This window comes from Macrotis lagotis, chromosome 1 (assembly GCF_037893015.1).
Source record: "Macrotis lagotis isolate mMagLag1 chromosome 1, bilby.v1.9.chrom.fasta, whole genome shotgun sequence".
Classification (NCBI taxonomy): Eukaryota; Metazoa; Chordata; class Mammalia; order Peramelemorphia; family Peramelidae; genus Macrotis; species Macrotis lagotis.
The window spans coordinates 10805469-10825697 of NC_133658.1; positions in this window are offsets into that span (position 1 = coordinate 10805469).

Below are 20229 nucleotides of genomic sequence, written 5' to 3' on the forward strand. Positions count from 1 at the left end.
CCCTTTACCAAGTCCTGTACATGGACCCTTGGCAAATCATTTAATTTTTCTGTGCCTCAGAGACTATAAGGTGAAGAAAAGGTGTTGATTGCCATGAATAGAGGAAGTTACCTCAGTTGAAGTTCTCCACACAGGATCAGGTTATTAGAAAAAGTGAAAAGCAAGCAAGCAAATAGCAAAGGAGATGGATAGCTTTGGGGATGCCATATGCAAAGTTTACACATATTACATTCAAGAATTTGACTGAATCTCTCTTGTCTTCTTTTGTTCTCTTAGAGAGAGACAGTGGCTAGACAAGATTAAGGTCTGGAGAATAGCTGATTGATGGGAAATGGAAACTAAGCTCTCATAGAAGGCTCTAAGCTAAGAAGGACATCTCAGTGAAGTGACTGAGGTATCTATCCTTAACCTCATGCTGTTCAACATTTTTATCTGTGATTTAGGTAAGGGCTAAGGCAGCTAGATGGTACAGTAGATAGAGTTCTGGACCTAGGGGTAGAAAGACCTGAGTTCAAATATGGCCTTAGACACATTTTGTTTCCATGAGCAAGTCACCTAACCCCGTTTGCCTCAGTTTCCTTATCTGCAAAATAAACTGGAGAAGAAATGGTAAACCACTCCAGTACCTCTGACAAGAAAACCTGAAATGGTATCACAGACTGAAATGACTGAAGAATAAGATAAGGGTAGAGAGATCATCTTCTGAGATTTATAGGAGACACAAAACTAGCAGAAATAGAGAACATCTTGGATGTCAAGCTTCCCAAAAGATCTTGAGGAGCCCAGATTCTAAGTTGAATTAAGAAGGTGAATTGCACAAGAAATCAAAGCTAGGGTTACAACACAAAACTTTTACAGCGAAAGATGGAAGCATGGTTGGATAGCAGGACTTGAGAACCAAACATGGGAGTTTGGTGGTCTTTAGGCAATTATAGCATTCAGTGGCCACTGAAAAAGTCAGGGAACCCTGATTCTGCTCTGAGAGGTCCAGCATCACAAAGAAGGAAGTTGGAATTTTGTTAAACTCTGTTGTGGTCAAGTTTCGTTTCAAAATTTGAGTGCAGACCTGGAAAATATGACAGTCCATTCTCTTTTTTCTACTTTGTCTCTCATCAAAAAGAGCAGCTAGGTGGCACAGTGGATAGAGCACTGGCCCTGTAATAAGGAAGACCCAAGTTCAAATCTGACCTCAGACACTTGACACTAGCTATATAACCCTGGACAAGTTATTTATCCCTAAACTGCCTCACATTAAGGCCATGTCCAGTAATCCAGATCTCTATCAAGCCACTGGTCCCAAATACCTCCAGAGGAGAAAGTGAGACTGGTGACTAAGTTTAGTACCCCTTCACTGAAATCCAATTCATGCGCATGTCCTGACATCAACTCCCTGATGTTATAGTCTTATTCAAAAACGAAGGACAATAGTACCTCTGTCTCTGTAGTGATCCCTCACTCACAGAATCCTTTTCTCCCTCCTATCTCACAAAATCTCTATTTTCAAAGCAAATTTCAGGAAGTCTTCCTCACACATCATGATTCCACCAAATTATAATTTTATATTTATGATGAATTTTAAATAAAGATTAAATAATTCTCTATTTACTTTGCATTTACTTGCTCATGTAGTCTATATGTTCCTACTAGAATATAAATTCCTTGAGGGCAGGGATTATTTAATTTATATCTTTGCATTTCAGTTGCTTAGCATGGTGTCCCATACTTAATAAATATTGAATTGAATTAAGGTGAGTACAATTTGGATATTGTTTCAGTATAAAGTAAATTTCTTCAGGTAGGGACTGTTTTTTCCTTTATGTTCTCAGTGCTCAGCATTGGGCCTCCCAGTTAATAAAAGTTTGTTGAATTGAATTCAACTGAGTATAATTCAGATATGGAAGGGTGTTCATTCCAAAGACGTGAAAGCAGGAGATGGAATACCATGAGACAAATATCACAGTCACCCAGATGGACTAAAAAGTAGTCTACCTAAAGAGGACTTTGTGTCTGTCATCTGAATGCCATCAGAGGTAATTCTGGAGAATGGCCAGGAAATGGAGACACAGAGGAGTTGATCTTTATAATTAGTGTAGGAAATATCCAGACTGATCAGAATACATCATGATGCTGTCTCCACCATTGGAATGTAAGCTCCCTGAGGCAGAAACTATTTTGCTCATGTTTTTCGCTATGTCTAGTGCCTAGCATGGTGACTGGAACCTAGATAACAATTTAATAAAAATCTCATTAATTCCTTGAATGATTTATCCTTGGAACACTAGAACATCCCACCTCTTGCCCTGTAAATCAGGTGGGCATAACTGGGAATGTCTTCCATATTTCTCCACTGAACTCACCCAACTACTACCTTGATGCTCCTCCAAGTCAGAGCTTTAACCATTGGATTCTAGGCCAGCATTCAAACCATTACCTTTGGACTCCAGTTTATGTTTTCAGACTCTGTCAGGTATAGTATAATGTGGCCAAAATACCTAGAGGTAGCTAGAGGGCTGAATGGTTTTTGGGGGGGCTGGGGAAGACCTGAATTCTTATCTAGCCTCAGATACTTATTAGTTGTGTGACCCTGTGCAATGCATGTAAAACTCTGTCTCATTTTCATCATCTGTAAGATGGGAAACAAGACACTAGCAGTATGACCTTGGGCAAGTCACTTAACCCTGATTGCCTCTCATTGAGGGCCATCTTCAGTCGGTCTGATCCATATGTGACCATTGGGTCCAGATGACTCTGGAGGTGAAAGTGAGGCTGGTGACATAGCACAACTCCCCCTCACTCCAATCCGGTTCAAGTGTTCATCACGCATCACCTCACACGTCATGGTTTTCTTCAAGAACAAAGGACAAACATCATCAAGATGGGGATTATAATAGCACCTACCACCCAGACTTGTTGTGAGCATTAAATAAGAGAACGTTTGGAAAGTCCTTAGCCCGAGAATTTGTATACAGCTGGTAACTAGTAAATGCTAATTTCCTTCTTTCCTCCTTGTCATAGTGTCCCTTCTATCCTCTCCTTCACTTCATATGTATTGTATATATTTACCTCCCTAACTTCCTTCAAAGCTGAATTCAGGGTTCACTTTTTATAGGAGCCTTTTCCCGATCCTCTCTTTTTACCTCTTTCTCCCAAATAATTAACCTGGAAAATGAGGGGGGGAAAAAAGGTGAGAGAGGTGTGAAGGGGCAAGCATGGCTGATCCCAGCACTTCTTTAAAATGGAGGTTAGAGGAAGAGCTCGTTAATGAAAAGAAGACTCTGGGAGTGGAGGGATCTTCCAGAGAAAGGCATATCCAGGTGTTGGTAGAAAGATCCACTGGGGAAGAGGCAAGGCAAGATATCAAACCTCCCTTCTCCCAGGTGCTGATCCTTTGGGAAAATTTTTTTAATTTTATTTTTTTCAATCAATGAAAGTTGATCTTTTCTCCTTTTTACTCTCCTCCCCATCTCTTTTTAAAATTCTTTTATCTCCATCTTTTTAGAAAGAAAGAAGAGCAAAACCACAGTCACAAATGTATAGTTATGGAAAGTAAGTTCCCCTACTGGACATGTGGCAATGTGAGTTCATCATCTACCTGTCGGAAGGTCAGTTGTTAAAATTTTAATAGGGAGGTTGCCCAGCCTTTGGACCCTGGGTGCAAGTGGGGGATGCCAGGAACAAAGGGAAAGGAAGAATGGGGCACTCTCTATGGATTTTACCTAGAAAAACTTTCTTGTCTGGACTCTTCCCTTGTGGAGATCACTATCCAGATCTTATACTCAGCTTTTCTGTTTTTAGTGAGTTCAACACATTTTGATGTCAAATGCAGTATTCCAATTATTCTCTGCAGTTTTTAGTTTATGAAAATAAAAAGAGATTAACATCACTAGAAGTGTCAGAGGCATAATCCAAGCATGACAATCTGTAGGGTGGTGAGGGTCTCGTGTCAGAAATGGGCTGAGGTATTTGTACCATCTTATCTTCTCCCAAAGGAAGCTCCTTTCTGAATTGGCTTCAGGGCTTTCTAAAGAGTCTTGCTCTCTGACTGCCTGTGCCAATTTCTTTGTCTTTTTTCTTTGGGCTGACCAAGAAACCCTTATGTGGGATTCTTAACATTCACCTCTATCAGAAGTATTAATTAGAGAAAGGATTTTGGGAATCTAGGTTTGGGTCATGTGATCTCCTAGAAGCAGTGGGATGGGTGCATGGTATTCTGACTCTGCCACTTCCTTGCTTCTGGGAAATTATACCTGGGCTAATTACACCAGCTGTCTGGGCTTTAGAGTTCTCTGCTCCAAAACAGAGAGTCTTAAATACATTTTTTTGGTGGGAAAATGGGGTTAAGTGACTTGCCCAAGGTTATATAGCTAGTAAGTATAAAGTGTCTGATCCATATTTGAACTCAGGTCCTCCTGACTCCAGGACCAGTGCTCTATCTACTTCACTACCTAGCTGCCCCAAGTCACATCCGTTTGTGGAAATCATTTGGGGAAAACTTAATATCTGAACCAGAGAAGCAATCTTTCAACAAGGAAGCAGAGAATACATAGACAAAAGTGAGTTAGAAACTACCCACCCTGGTTGAGCTTAAATTCCAATGATGATGATGATGATGATGTTTGCTTTTCCATATTGAAGAAGATTATGATATCAGGGAGGTGATGCCATGACAAGCACATGAATTTGAATGAATAAGTCACCAGCCTCACTTTCTCCTTTGGAGCTATCTGAGTCCAGTGGCCAGGTATGAATCAGAAGGATTGAGTTAAATGGATTAAATGACTTGGCCAAGATCACACAGCTAACTGGACTTGAACTCCTGCCCCCTGACTCCAAGGCCAGTGTTCTGTCAACTGTACCACTTAGTTGCCCTAAATTCTAATGATATTTAGGCTTTGAATACCAAGATACATCTCAAATAGACTCTTGCCTTAGGAAACTTTCATTCAAAAAATGGAAGATAAAGAAATCAAGGCTTGACACAGACTTGGCAGGTGGAGTTGTCATATGAGACCAATAGCCAGAAGACCAATGATTGGACTGGAGTAGATGGAAAGGACTATGCTGGATATGGAGCCAGGAAAGAGAAGTTGGGACCAGATTGTGAAAAACGTTAAATGCCAAACACAAGAGTTTCCATTGACTCTCAGATAACAGAGATCACTGGAGATCATCGAGAAGGGAAGGGACACAATCAGACTTGCCCTTTAGCAAAATCACTTTGGCAGTTGGGTGGAGTGTGGATTGAAATGGGAAGAGTCTTGAGACAGGAAGATTGATGGGAAAGCTATTGGAATGGACAAGGCAAAAGGACCTCCCTCACCGAATATCAGAGTTGGAAGGGACCACAAGGCCTATCTAGTTAGGCTATCCCTTGAAATAGAGCCATTCCACACAGACCCAACCAGTGGGCATCCCAACCTTTCCTTGACAATTTCCAATAAGAGGAAACTCTCTTTGCATTAGAACTAGGCCGGGCCTTGCTTTTTTGTATTTGCATTTTATGGTCTAATTGTCTGGCGTTATGAATCTTCTTGGTCTTCTGACAGTGATATATTTTGTTTTAAAAGTTTAAGCAATTAAATAATTCCCCAAGACACTCAAATGATTTCTGGGTTTCTAAAAGTGATTGTGGGAATTACTTTTCCATTGTTCAATGGATAGATTATTCATTGGTGTGGTGGATGCTTATGACAGCATTTTAACAGCTTCTTGGTTCCGTTAGGCAATGAGATTTTCTTTTCTCTTTTTCTTCCCCTCCTTGTTATTTTTTATTGTGATACTATTCATACTCAGGTCAGAGAGGGAGAAAATGGCTGGGGAATTCTCTCTTTTTTTTCACATAAGGACTCCAGGGCCTAGAGAGTCTCATTTCCACAATGGAATCCATATGAATTTGGGGAGAGTGTGGGAAGAATAAGGAATCAGTATGATGCAGAGTCAGGATGACTCAGATTTCACCTTGGATACTTACTAGCTATGAGATCCTGAATTTGTCTGGATGTCATGACCTTCCTGTGCAAAAATGGCCTACCAATATCTCTAGAACCTACTTCAAAGGGGACTTGTTAGATTCAACTGAGGTAAATCAGCTATGTTCTTCTAAAATACCTCTTTTGTGCCAATCATCATGTTTAGGCAAGAGTGCTGGGGAAACAAAGGTAATGAGTGCAAAGCTATTCATGAGATGGCACAGTGCATAGAGCACAAACCCTGAAGTCAGGAGGACCTGAGTTCAAATATGACCACAGACCACCAGCTGTGTGACCTTGGGAAAGTCACTTTAGCCTGGTTGCCTCTCATCAGGGTCAGTCATCAGGATTCATATTGGCCTCTAGCCTGGAGCAGTAAGTGAATCTGGTGACATAGCACAGCAGCCCCTCACTCAATCCAACTCATGTGCATGTTGTGGCATCAAGTCCGGATGTCATAGTCTTCTTTGAAAATGGACAAACATCATCATCATCATAGCATCATAGCATCATTATCATCTTATCAGCAATTATTGACTAAATGGAAGTTATGGGAAGCCAGATTTTGGCTCAGCTTAAGGTGGAAGAATTATTGCTGACCAGAAATGGAATTAATTTCTTTTGTAGGTAATGAATTCTCCATCATTAAAGACTTCCAAAAAGAGGCTGGGGACCAATTATAGGGATAGAATCAACCAAGATTAATAAATGGAAGTTGTAGGAAGGTGGATTTTAACTCAACATGAAAAGAACTTTTTTTTCTATTTAGATTTGTTGGGAAATGGAATGAGCTATGTTGATATGTAATGAACTCTCCATCAAAGATGCTGTGTAGCTGTACTACAGGTACCAGATGGACTATATGACATCTGAGGTCCATTATGTCTCCTAGCTTTGCAGTTAGAATAATAAGAAAATTCCATAGACAGACTCACCTCCTTCCTGTTTGACCTACAAATATGCTTCAGCATAATCACATCTCAAGAGATCTCACACCCACCTCTCCACAGATTCTCCCCCCCCCCAGGGCTTTTGGAGTTCCATGTCAGAGTTTCTATGAATCTGGAATTTTCTGAAAGGGGAGGCTCTGCTCTGTGAAGCCCATTCCTCTCATTAGATATCTGGGATGTCCCATATGACAACCTGGACTCCCAGGGCTCATTCAAACTTAGCTGAATCGTACTTGGTCTCCTGTGAGTGAGTGAAGCAGCTGCTTTGGTTCTTATCTGCTCATAAGCTCCTCTGAGGTTCACTTCTGAAACACCAAGCCAGAGGCAGAAATGATGACGATTCTCTCCATCGAGAATATGCAATAACATAAAATATATTTGACTGGAGGACCTTCCTGGCTTTTTGGATGCCAAACAATGTATGTATTTATGGCCTAGAAATAATGAGAGGAAACTGGGAAAGGATTGGAGGGTTATTTATTTGTTGGGCTGAAAGGATCACAGTTATACATTACCCAGAAATGTTAACAGCTGCCCCATTGAAGAACAGGGCTCCTGACACTGAAGGATGCCCGAGGAAAGTTAATATGCATATAACTCACCCAGGGAGATTTATCGAGAGAGTAATGAGTAGAGATAAATGCATTACCAGTTAACTTATAAATCAGTCCCCCTAGACTGGGGTCTCACAACTGGCTCAGACATCACTAGGGCATAGTCGAATGCCTGCATTTCCCCAGGAATAATTTACAGTCATCTCTCACCCATCCATACTTGTTTATTGGGGGCAGGAAAGATTTAGATGTTCTACAAAGATGAGAGGAGTACTTTTGGAAAATTCAGTGACGTCTAGGCAGTGGGGTGACGTGTTTTCAGCTGTGGAAGCTGCAGGATTAATACCATCTGGCACTAGTGGCAAAATTTAATAACTCCGTGATGGTTTATCATCATAGTATTGAAGCACGCTCTACAGGCAAAAGGCTTTTTCTTCATTACAGCTCTGTCATTAGGAGCCAAGGGATACTTTCTTTATCTTACTGATGGGCCCTTCCATTATGTAGAGAAACTTCTTGTCTCCTCCATTGACCTTACCTGGAATCTTGCAGCTGTTTGTGTGAGACAGGGTAAAGTCTACAACTAATGCTTATGATAGAGAAGGAGCACTTAGCCGTACCATGGAATAGATTGTAAGGGGGATGGTCTCCAAAAACCCTGGTGCGGGGGAGAGAAAGAATCTGTGGAGAGGAGGGTGTGAGATCTCTTGAGAAATGATTATGCTGAAGCATATTTGTAGGTCAAACAGGAGGTGGGTGAGTCTGTCTATGGAATTTTCTGATTATTGCAACTGGAAAGCTAGGAGACATAATGGATAACACTCCAGGTCTAGGGTTTAGAAGACTCATTTTTTTGTGAGTTCAAAATCTGGCCTCAGACACTTAGCAGCTATATGACCCCAGGAAAGTCATTTCACCTTATTTGGCTTAAATGTGTAAAATGAGCTGTAAAAGGAAATGGCAAATCACTCCAGTATCTTTTGCCAAGAAAACCCCCAAATGGGGTTCCAAAGAATCAGACATGAGTGAAATGACTAAACAAAAGTAATTATATCTTGCAAAATTGAAATTAGGCTTATGAAGCAATAGGGAGCCATTGCAGATTTTTGGACAGAGGAACACCACACAGGAGGAAGTTCAGTTTTCATTTGGACGTTTTTATCAAAACCTCAAATGATGACATTATTGTGTAATGGATAGAGAACTAATTTTGGAATCAGGAAGACCCTGGGTTTAAGTCCTGCCTCTGCTACATAATGTCTCTGTGTGATTATGGGTAAATAACTTAGTTTTCTAAATCTCTCGTTTTCAAAAGAGCTGCCTATCCGATGGTGGAATAAGTTCCCATCCTGGGCCACATTCACCAGTCCAGATCAGCACAGTGATCAGAACTGACATTTTATTTAGCACTTTAGAGTTCATAAAATACTTTCAATGCGTTAGCCTTATGAAGCCTCATGATAATTGTTTGGAGGTAGGAACGTCAGGTTTTTAGAATGAGTTTATAAATAAACAAAGGTTCAGAGAGAAATGACACAGCGATTGAGTGTCAGATTCTGGCTTGAACCCAGCTATTCTTGACTCCCAAGACCAACTCTTTATCCAACTGAAAATCAACATTAGGCAGAATAGGGAAGATGATAGAGTGCTGACATAAGAATAAGGAAAGCCTAGGTTCTTTCACCCAGGGTACTTAAGGGTGACCCTGGGTAATTAATTAACCTCTCTGGCCCTCAGTTTCCTTGCCCATAAAAATGAGGGGGTTGTACTTGATAGGCTCTAAAGTGTAATCCATCTCTATACCTTTGATCTTAGGTCCCAAATATAGCATTTTAACCATTCTGTTAAACCTTTTCCTCCTTTGCATTTTACTATTCTGACTGAACAGCTAAGTCTTTTCTCCTTCCCTTGCTAGAGCTAATTCTTTACAAATTCCTGTTAATGGAGTCTCCTAAATATTGGTCATGACTATCTCTCTCCTTTCTTCTTACTGCCATCATCCTAGGGAAGGTCCTCATAAACACCCATGTGAACAATTATTATGGCCTTTTATCTGGCCTTCAAACTTCCTTCTCCCCTCAACCCCTAACTTATCATTTATGCTCGAATGATTTTTATTCATGTTACTCCTGTGCTCAAAAATATTCCATGGTTCCCTATTGCTTCCTAACTAAAAATTAATCTTCTTTGCATTTTACAACAATATCTCATTATATGATATTTAAGCCCAAACTTATGGAATGCTATTTTATAGATGGGGAAACTGAGACTGAGGATGAGAGATTTTCCTGATGATCTGAACCCAGATTCTCTGAATCCTAGTCACAGGTTGATAAGATTATAAACTTGTATCTGAAAGAGGCTTGAAGATTATAAATTTATATCTGAAAGAGATTGGGTACAACCTTCTTATTTTGCAGATAAAGAAACTGAGTCTGAGAGATTAATTGATTTGCTCAAGGTCACACAATTAGTAAGTCTTATTCAGACTCTGATCTTCCCTCCTCTCAGTCCAAAGCTTTGTCCAGCCTCTCCCCCAATGGCTTACATGTCTTCCCCCACACTGGTTTGGAAAAGTTTATATTTTATTTCTCTGCCCTTTAAAACTCAAGAGGACAAATGATAGCTGTCTGTTATGGTTTTTGAAATAAAGGATGAAGCCTCTTGGTTCTCATGTTTTTGCCAGTAGAAAAATTCCCATGACAAGACATTGCTTTGATACATATTCCTTTGGTGATGCAGGAGATTTGACAGAATTCAGCTCATGTCTTCTAGATCTGATTTTCCTGAGTGACAAATAGAGATTCTGAAAGGATGGAGTCAATCCCCCTGAGAGGACTGGTTGACTTAAAAAGAAGGGACATTTGGTCCAGGAGCCCCTTGTGCTACAGCCTCATTTATCTGAAGAAGTCAAATTCTCAGACTGATAACACACCAGAACTTTCTACTTTATCAAAACTGGTCCCTAAGGTTATCTGAAAAAAGACTACTTCTGGCGGGAAAGTCACAGTATGTTGTCAAACAAATTGGAAACTTTCTCTGGAAAGTCAGCATTTCTGTACTTTTTTGTGGTTTAGGGAATCATGGGTCAAATGAGGAGAGAACTGTACAATAAAGAGTTTAGGGTTGAACAGATTTTCAAAGAAGGCCTCCTACCAACATGGGGTCACAGAGTGATGCTCAGTGATGCTTAGGAAGAGAATGTGAGGAAAAGACGGATAATAGAGAGGAAAGGAGATGGCTGAATAGACCAAGACAGATGGAGGATTGAGAAATGGATGGCTAGAGAGAGATGGGCAGGCAGCTGAGGAGATAGAAACAAAAAGTCAGGCATGGAGATTGGCAGACATGGATCAATAGACTGATGGATGGATGGATAGATATATAGTGGGTAGACAGATAGATGGGTGGATGGACAGATGGACAGATAGATACATAGATACTTAGACACAGAGACAGAGATTAACAGAGAGAGAGAAATAGATTAATCAGACAGACAGACCGAAAGATAGACAGTAGATAGGGAAACAGATGGGTAGATAGAGAAAATAAATAGCTTATAATAGAGGGAGATAACACATAAAAGGAAAGGAGATAAAAAGGAGTAGGGGGAGTGTGGCATAAAGTGGATATAACTCAAAGTGTAATGGAGGCCTGGTTCTGAGCAAAATAAGGTCAACATTTCTTTAGCCTAGCAAGAGAATCCAGTGGCAAAGCTCCGTTTTCCAGTGGAGGAGAAGTTGAGGTTGATGGTTGGACTGAAGGTAGTTTGGTTTGGATATGGTTGGAAAGATGGATTAGATTTGTTTTGCTTGGTTCAAAGAACAGAACCAGAAGTGGATGGAGATTGTGAAGGCAGATTTAGGTTTGGGGTAAAGAAAATAAAGAAAATATCTTTCTAACAACTAGAGCTGTTCTAGTATGGAACGGCTCTTCTTCGTTTCACTTCAAACAAATCCTGGATGACTTCTTGGCTGTGTGTGTGTGTGTGTGTGTGTGTGTGTGTGTGTGTGTGTGTGTGTGTATGTGTCCTCTATTGCCAATTGCCCCTTTCCCCCAGTCATACTATAAACACCATGAAAGTGAGGGTGCTACTATATTTTATTTTGAATATTTTGAGAACATTTCACTTTTCATACAATTTTTAAATGGATAAATCAACATTATGAGAAGAAAGAATTTTTTAGGCAATAAGGTTGTCAGAATCATTGACCTGTAAGTAGAAAGGTGGCAGCTGCTGCTAATAGTTCTTACAAGGTCATCAGCACCCTGACCCCTTCACTCGTTTTCATTCTCCTCCCCCTTCTTTCCCATTTTCTCCCACGCCATCCCAACCACACAAACACACTACATGGGACATCACACCAAAAGCCTAGATCTCAGGGTTTTTTCTCTCAAACTAACCCAAATAGAGTGGGTAGAGAGAGATGCAAAAAAGAGAGCCAAAGGAGACTTCAGTTTTGAAGTTTTAGTGAGTCAACTCCCTGTGCCTTTCCCTGTGTCTCTATTTTTGTACTGTCCATTCTTGACTGTGTTATTGGGAAAGCTTTGTACATTATATTGTGCTATAAGCTTTCCTTAGGTTCTGATGATGGAGTTTAAAGATGAGTAGTGATGACTAAGATGCAAAGTCAATGCTCTCTGTTTTCCTGTTAGCAATCTTCTTTCTGAGATGAACTTTTTGATATACTCTTTTTTTTATTCATCACCCAAATATATACTGTATCCTTCTACCTCCCCTAACAAGAACTTTTTTTTTTTAGGTTTTTACAAGGCAAACGGGGTGAAGTGGCTTGCCCAAGGCCACACAGCTAGGTAATTATTAAGCGTCTGAGACCGGATTTGAACCCAGGTACTCCTGACTCCAGGGCCGGTGCTTTATCCACTATGCCACCTAGCTGCCCCAAGAAGTTTTTTTAAAGGAAAAAGAGGAAAAGGAGAAAGAAATCAGCAAAAATGATCAATATATAGAAAAAAATCTGAAAATTGCTGCAGTTTTTCCCCCTCATAAAAGCAGGTGATTTTGGGATGAAGACACATGAAGGAATTCAATTTTGAGTTCAACTTTCTGAAAGGGATCAGGAATGGATTAGAGAAGGAAAATGGCATTGCCTGTGTGAGAAATGCAACACTGCTCTCGAACCTTCTCACCATGGCCGCTCATTTCAGTCTTGAGATCTTAGGTCATAATTGGTGAGAATTTTCCATATTTACCTTGGTCTAGACTCTGACACTCTGCCCTCCAACTCTTTTAGTGCCATCCTTCTTCCCTCAAACTCCCACTTCCTATCTCTAGCTATTGGCCTAATGATCAAATCTATAGTAACATTCCTCAAAGTGGTATGTCAATTAATTACCTCAGGACTCAACTATTTTGGTGAGTTCTTGGGTCAACTCTCATCTTCTTTTAGGGCCATTATTACCCTCTTGGATGTATTGCTTTCTCCTGTTACAATGAAGCTTGTGGGCAGGGTTTATCCTAATTTTTGCATTTCTATCTCCAGAACTTAGTGCAGTTCTTTGTGTGTGGTAAGCACTTAATAATGCTTATTCAATGATTAATTTTTCTATATAAAAACACAAAAGTAGAAATAAGCCATTATAGCCAGAGGTGGTTTATGTATTCCCTCAAATGGTAAAAAAGAAATTCTACTTAAATTTCATGAGAAATGACAAGTTTGGAAGGACTTTGAAAGTCAAACTGGACTTAGTTTTGGAATCCCATGCAGCTGGGAACAGTATAAATTATTGAGTAGTATGTGTGGGAGTTGGAAGGGTTTGAGTGACACAATATTTAAAACTCCATTTATAAAGTCAACCACATCTTCACAATGATGCATTTCCCATTATTTAAAGGGTTCTAAATTTGAACTTTGTGATTGAGCTTTGTTAGGTTATTTCCTGTAGAACAGGGATTGAGATTGGATTTTTCTTGGCCCTAGTTGACCAATCTAGGAAAAAACAGGACAATTACAAATGAGAAAGTTGAAGGTCATGAATGAATTGCAGTCATGACCTTAAGAACATGACATTAAGAACCTCTAAATGGAGAGTCCACATTAATAGATATCCAGAAGCATTGAGGCATATTAAATGTTTGAAGAATTTAATAAGCCAATAAACATTTACTAAACAATCCCTTATTTTAGGTTTTTTTTTTAGCAAGGCAATGGAGTTAAGCAGCTAGGTCATTATTAAGTGTTTGAGGCCGGATTTGAACTCAGGAACTCCTGATACCAGGGCAGGGGTTCTATCTACTGTGCCACCTAGCTTCCCCTAAGCAATTACTTTCTGTCAACTACCTTGCTAAAACTGGGAAACAAAGACAAAAAGCAATTAGACTCTACTCTCAATGACATTACTTTCTATTCTGGCAGGCAACAAATACACATAGAAATAAAACACCATGTCTAAAAAAAGAGAGAATGGCCTTTGGAGCTGGGAAGATGCATCCTGGTTGTATGAACTATTGGCACCTCTCTAAATTTCAGAGAGGTTGCCAAGCTGTATTGATGATAGATGGAATTTCCTTATTAAATAATTTTCTAGTTCAAGGATATCATTAGTCCACTGCCTGTCCTTATTGTACCCAAATGAATGCAAGGTAATTTAGCTGAGGACCCACTAGTAGCTTGGGGGGAATCAGGGACCTCAAAATGAAATGAACTTTTGCTTTAAATAATATATTCCCCAGTACTTAAGGCTCTTAAGTGATAGATAAGGTTCAGGTTTGAGTGATAAGAGGCTGATTTCAGGTAATCAAAAACAGTCAAGTTAGATATACTCAAGAAACAACAGAGGGATGGTGATATCGAGGAAGAGAAATTGTAGATTGGAAACTGGTAATCTGGGTTCAGGTCATGGTTTTAATACTCAGATGCCATTTGATCATAGTCAAGTCAAGTCACCTCACTAAGCTTTTTTGTTCCTCTAAAATGATAGAATTAGATGGAATATAAGGTTCCTTTCAGCTCTAAATATATCTGTCAGGCCAGGAATCCTGACCTTGCCTGGTATATTCAAGGTCACTCAAAGTCAGTGTGATCTTGGGTAAGTGATTTTACCTTATTTTGCCCTGTTTCTCCATCATTTTTAAAATTGATTTTTTCTTTTTTTTCCAATAACATAAAAGATAGTTTTTAAAATTGTTCTTTTTGCAAGTTTTAAAATTTTTGATTTCCCCTCTCCCCCTCTCATGCCAGTAAAAATCTGATATAGGTTAAACAGGTAAAATCATGCTCAATATATTTCCTTATTAGTCATGCTGTAAAAGAAGGATCAGCACTAAGGGGGAAAAACCATGAGCAATAAAGAAAAAACCATAAAGGATTTAAAAAAGTGAACATAGTATGCTTTGCTTTGCATTCAGATTCCATAGTTTATTCTCTGAATGTGAATGGCAGTTTCTGTGACAAGTCTCTCAGGATTGTCCTTGGTCACTGAACTTCTGAAAGGAGTTGCACCCATTATAATTGATCATCTTACAATGTTTCTATTAATGTGTAAAATATATTCTCCTGGTTTGGGTCATGCATATCTTTCCATGATTCTCTGAAGTCAGACTCCTCATGATTTCCTATAGAACAATAGTATCTCATCACACTCATATACTATAACTTGTTCAGTCATTTCCCAATTGAAGGATATCCCTTCAATTTCCTATTCTTTAGCTCTTCAAAAAAGAGTAGCCATAAATATTTTTGTACATGTGGGTCTTTTCTCCTTTTTTATGATCTCTTTGGGGGTATTGACCCAATAGTAATATTGCTGGATCAAAGGGCAGGTTCCAAATTACTTTCCAGAATGGCTGGTTTAGTTCACACCTCCCCCACAGTGCATTAAGGTCCAAGTTTTTCCATATCCTCTCCAATATTGATCATTTTCCTTTTGTGTCATTTTAGTTAACCTGATAGGTATGAAGTAATACCGCAGAGTTGTTTTAATGTGCATTTCTCTAAATAATAATTATTTGGTGCGTTTTTTTTCACATGACTTTAGATAGCTTTAGTTTCTTCATAAGTAAAGTGCCTGTTCATACCATTTAATGATTTATCAGTTGGGGAATGAATTGTATTATGAAAAATTTGACTCAGTTCTCTTTAAAAATTAGAAACGAGTCTTTTATCAGAAGTGCTGTCTGTGAAAATTGTTTCCCAACCTTCTAATCTTGGTTATACTAGTTCCATTTGTATGAAAGCTTTTTAGTTTAATAGAATTAAAATGATCCATTTTGCAATTTATAATGTTTTATATCTCTTGCTTGATCTATCATAAATTTCCCTTTCCATAGATGTGATAGGTAGACTATTCCAAAACATTGTACCTATTTTGATCTTATCTTGGTACAGGGTGTGAGATGTTGATCTGAGTATGGTTTTTGTCATACTATTTTCAAGTATTCCCAGCAGTTTTTGTCAAATAGTGAGCTCTTACACCAGAAACTAATCTTTTTTTTAAAAATTCTTTTTTAATCAAATCAAATTTTTAAATCGATTTTGAAAATCAAACAGTAGATTACTGTAGTTCTTTACTACTGTTTCTTTTGTAGCCACTCTCTTCTACTGATCCACTTCTCTATTTCTTAGCCAGTACCAGATCTGTTTCTCTTTAAAATGATTGGGGAAAACAAGAGTGAGGGCCTTTTCACCCCTAAATTTATGATGTTATTATACTAAGTGCTATAGAAATGTGAGAAATTATAAGGCCAGTTATATATTCAGTTGTGACCCAGACAGTCCCACTGGGATCACATGGCTGAAAAGACTAATGAGCATATAATTCTACTTGTAAGTTGCCCATCCTCCTATCAGCTGAAGAGCTCCCTGTATGATCTCTACCTTCACGAGTATCTGTGGAATCTTCAAAATCATGGATCGTGTGCTTAAAAAGCTAGAAGGATCTTTGGAACATTTCTAGTACAACTCTTCATTTTATACTTGAAGACAATTCTCTTTATGAAGGTTCAATGATTTGCTTATGGTTGTATCACTAAGTATCAGAGGCTCATCTTGGACCCAGGTTTCCCTGATGCCAAGTCTTCACTGTGGCTACTATGCCAGGATGCATATGAGTGAAGGATCCTAACATGAGAAAAAGAGCCAAAAAATAAAGAAAAAGTTGGTTTCCTCTTTACCGTACCCTTGGCCGACCATGATCAGTCGGAAAATGTCTACACATGCTTCATGGCTTGTCCATGGCACTTCCATTAAATTCATGAATCTCCAAAAGGCAGACTTGCCAGACTCCACATGGAGAGATACCATCTGAAACTTGCTGTGTAGACTCCAAACCTCATTAAAGTGTAGAACAAGTTATCTCAGATAATACATTTTAGGGAAAGAAGTAAAAAAAAAATTATAGCAGTAAAGGAAGCAAGCATTAAAAGCTGCTGCAGACTGACATCTTTTGCCAAATGTCCTTCTACAAGCTCAGTTGTTTTAACTCTCAGAAGAAAAATCACCTCTGGCAACATTGCCTTTGGAACCCTGTTCCTCTTTCCTTAACTTTTTTTTTTAAATCACTCTACAAAGTTAGCCCACCTAGTGGGATCAAAAACCACTTACATACTCAAATACCACCTGCCAGATAGTTTCTTTTCCCTTACTCAAACTTGCTAACCATTCACATTTTGTAAGACTGTTCTCTTCAGGCACAGAAAGAATAGGGGATCACCACTGCTAAATGATTTTTTTATGATTTTACAAGGCAAATGGGGTTAAGTGGCTTGCCCAAGGCCACACAGCTAGGTAATTATTAAGTGTCTGAGATGGGATTTGAACCCAGGTACTCCTGACTCCAAGGCCAGTGCTTTATCCACTGCGCCACCTAGCCGCCTAAATGATTCTTAAGTCAAAAAAGTGTCTGTGTGTGTGTGTGTGTGTGTGTGTGTGTGGTGTGTATACCATATCTGGTAATATCATAAATGAAGACTAAATAAGAAAATGCTCTCAGATGCTTCCTGATTAATGGATATTTTCTGATTTTGTGATATTTTCTACTAGAAACAATTCACATATCTACACTGATTTACCAGTCAGTCAGCATTATTTATTAATCATAATTCCCTATGTGTCAAAGACTGTGCTGAGTCCTGAGAATACAAAACCAAATACTTTGCCCTCAGAGAACTTATATTCTTTCATGAATTTCCCCACAATTTTCTTTCCTTTGTAAAATAGATAACACTTCTAATGCTATTATCATTTTGTAGAGGAGAAATGTGAGGTTTAATAAGGGTCAAATTGGACCTCAAACTTATGTCAGTTAACCAAGAAATCCATTGGACTTTACTGTTTATTGTGAATTAGAAACTGTCGTGTGTTATATGATCATCCCCAAAGGACCTTAAAATCCTTTCATTTTTATAGATAGAGAATCAGATCCAGAAAGTGACTGATCCAAGATCATAAAGTTTCTGAACATTGAACTTGAACTGTGTTCCAACTAGATCTCTGACTTCTCTCGTTCCACCATGATCTTTCTGGTTGCCTCAATACTCTGCTGACCCTGTCCTCTTGGGCATAGGATTACCCCTACCTCTTGCTCCTGCCTCTACTTTCCTAACTACCTCTGGCCAGTAGTTGTAACTGAACTGATTTTGATTCTGCTTTGTGGGCTCTGTTGCTGGCATCTGTGTTGACTTGACTGTCTCTGTCTTAATACTTCAGGACCCAGCCAGTGTGGATCAAAGTTCTCTGCAAAGAGCACTGACCTTCCCCTGCTAAACGTGGAATTCTCCTACATTCAAATCTGAACTCGGCCACTTCTGACCTCTATGATTTGGACAAATTTCAATTATCAAATGAAAGGTTGGACAAGATGATAGCTGAGGTCCTTTCTGGCTCTAAATCTGTGATCCTCTCTGCCCCTGTGTTCCCAGGGCCGTTAAGTGCCAAACACTATTGGTAGTTTATATACTTGGGTCTCCAAGTTCATTGCTCAGAAGATTCTTTATTTTCTGCTAGATATTTTACCTGAAGTTAAAGTTTATTGCTATCTGCTGAGTCATTTTACTTTGGTTATACTTTTATGCTCTAAATAGGCAGGTTTCAGTCACAGATCTGGCTAACTTGAAGAGTTTTTCCCCCTGGTCTTTTCCTTTAATTCTAAGTTTTAACTGCTATAAATTTATTTTAAAATGTGGTCACTGGATTTCGTTTCATAGGTAGAAAGAGAAGATGCCTTGTTTCTAAAGTGTTTAGACTGTCTGAGTGTTCCCTTGACATCCTTACCATGTTAAGAAAATTCAAGTAAGGCTTCCAGTATGTTGGGTGGTACCTCTGTAGTGCTTGGGAGGACATGGGTAAGGATCATCTAATCTGGAGATGTGTGGATAATTCTTATTCTGTAGGGTCAGAAGGAGCTTCCAAATGGATACAGCAACAGGTTGATTATAATATTTCAGGAAACAAAGCATAAAGTTAAATAAATTAATATCTTAGTACAATCTGATACTTTTTAATCATCTTGAGGATTCTTAATTCTCTCCTTCTGTCACCAATATAGTCCCACAAAAAAGACACTGGCTATTTTTCCTCTTGTCATTTGTTGTCAAAGTTACATTGAGCACAGTTACATTGAAATGATGTTGTCCGACATTCTATTTTATTTAACTGGTCAAAGGTTATTAAAGTAGTTAAGATCTGCTCAGAACCCAGACTCTGGCTATGAGACTTGAATACAGTCAAGCTAGATTGTGCAGTATCCCACCATTTGTCAACTCTAATTCTTTCTCAGTCCACCCTAGCGTTTATATTTCCCTCTCATCTCCAATTTGTCTTCTATATATCTTATTTATATATAGTTTGCTTTTGAGTTATTTCCTCCACTGGACTCTGAATTTCTTGAGGGCAAGGATAGTCTTTAGCTTTTTCTCTTGATCTCCAGTGCTTGGTATAGATCCTGGAATATAGTAGGAGCTTAATATAATGCTTTTTGACTTACTGTTCATTTACATACACCATTCCCCTCTAGGAAGAATATGGAAGGCATGAGAAGAGGCATGAGATCATGGTGAGACCTCTCTCTCTTTTTATTGTTTTTTTTTTATTTTATTTTTACAAGGCAATGGGGTTAAGTGGCTTGCCCAAGGCCACACAGCTGTGTAATTTTTAAGTGTCTGAAGCTGGATTTGAACTCAGGTACTCCTGACTCCAAGGCCTGTACTCTATCCACTGTGTCACCTAGCTGCCCTGAGACCTCTCTTTGAGACAGTACACAACTCTGTGAATCTGTTTACCTGAGTGGCATAATGTGTGTGTGTGTGTGTGTGTGTGTGTGTGTGTGTGTGTGTGTGTGGTTCTGTGTGGTATGAGCTCCTGGGAAAGTCTTAGTGATGTACAATGCTTGAGATCTTTGTTACAGAATATCTCAAAGGTCTAGGCAATAATGACTCCATGATATAAGGGGCGCTATATCTGTTTTCTTGGAAATTCTTTCAAACCCTTCCTTGTCCGCGTTGGCCAGTCTGAATTAGAGAGCATTGTATTATGGTAATGTGTGGTTCAAGGATGTTGACATCTTTCTTCATTGGTCCTTATTTGGTGAGGGCCATGGTTTACTCTTCTCTCTGTGTGTGAATCTCAGCCAACATATCTCCCTTTATGGAAACAATGATACCAATTATCAGGTCAACTAAAATGCAGTGTTTCTTGTTAACTACTTTAATAAGCTTTTACCTGCTAAATAAAATAGAAGGTCAGCCAACATCATTTCAATGTAACTCTGCTCCCCACTGCAAAAGCCAGCCTTTGCTGG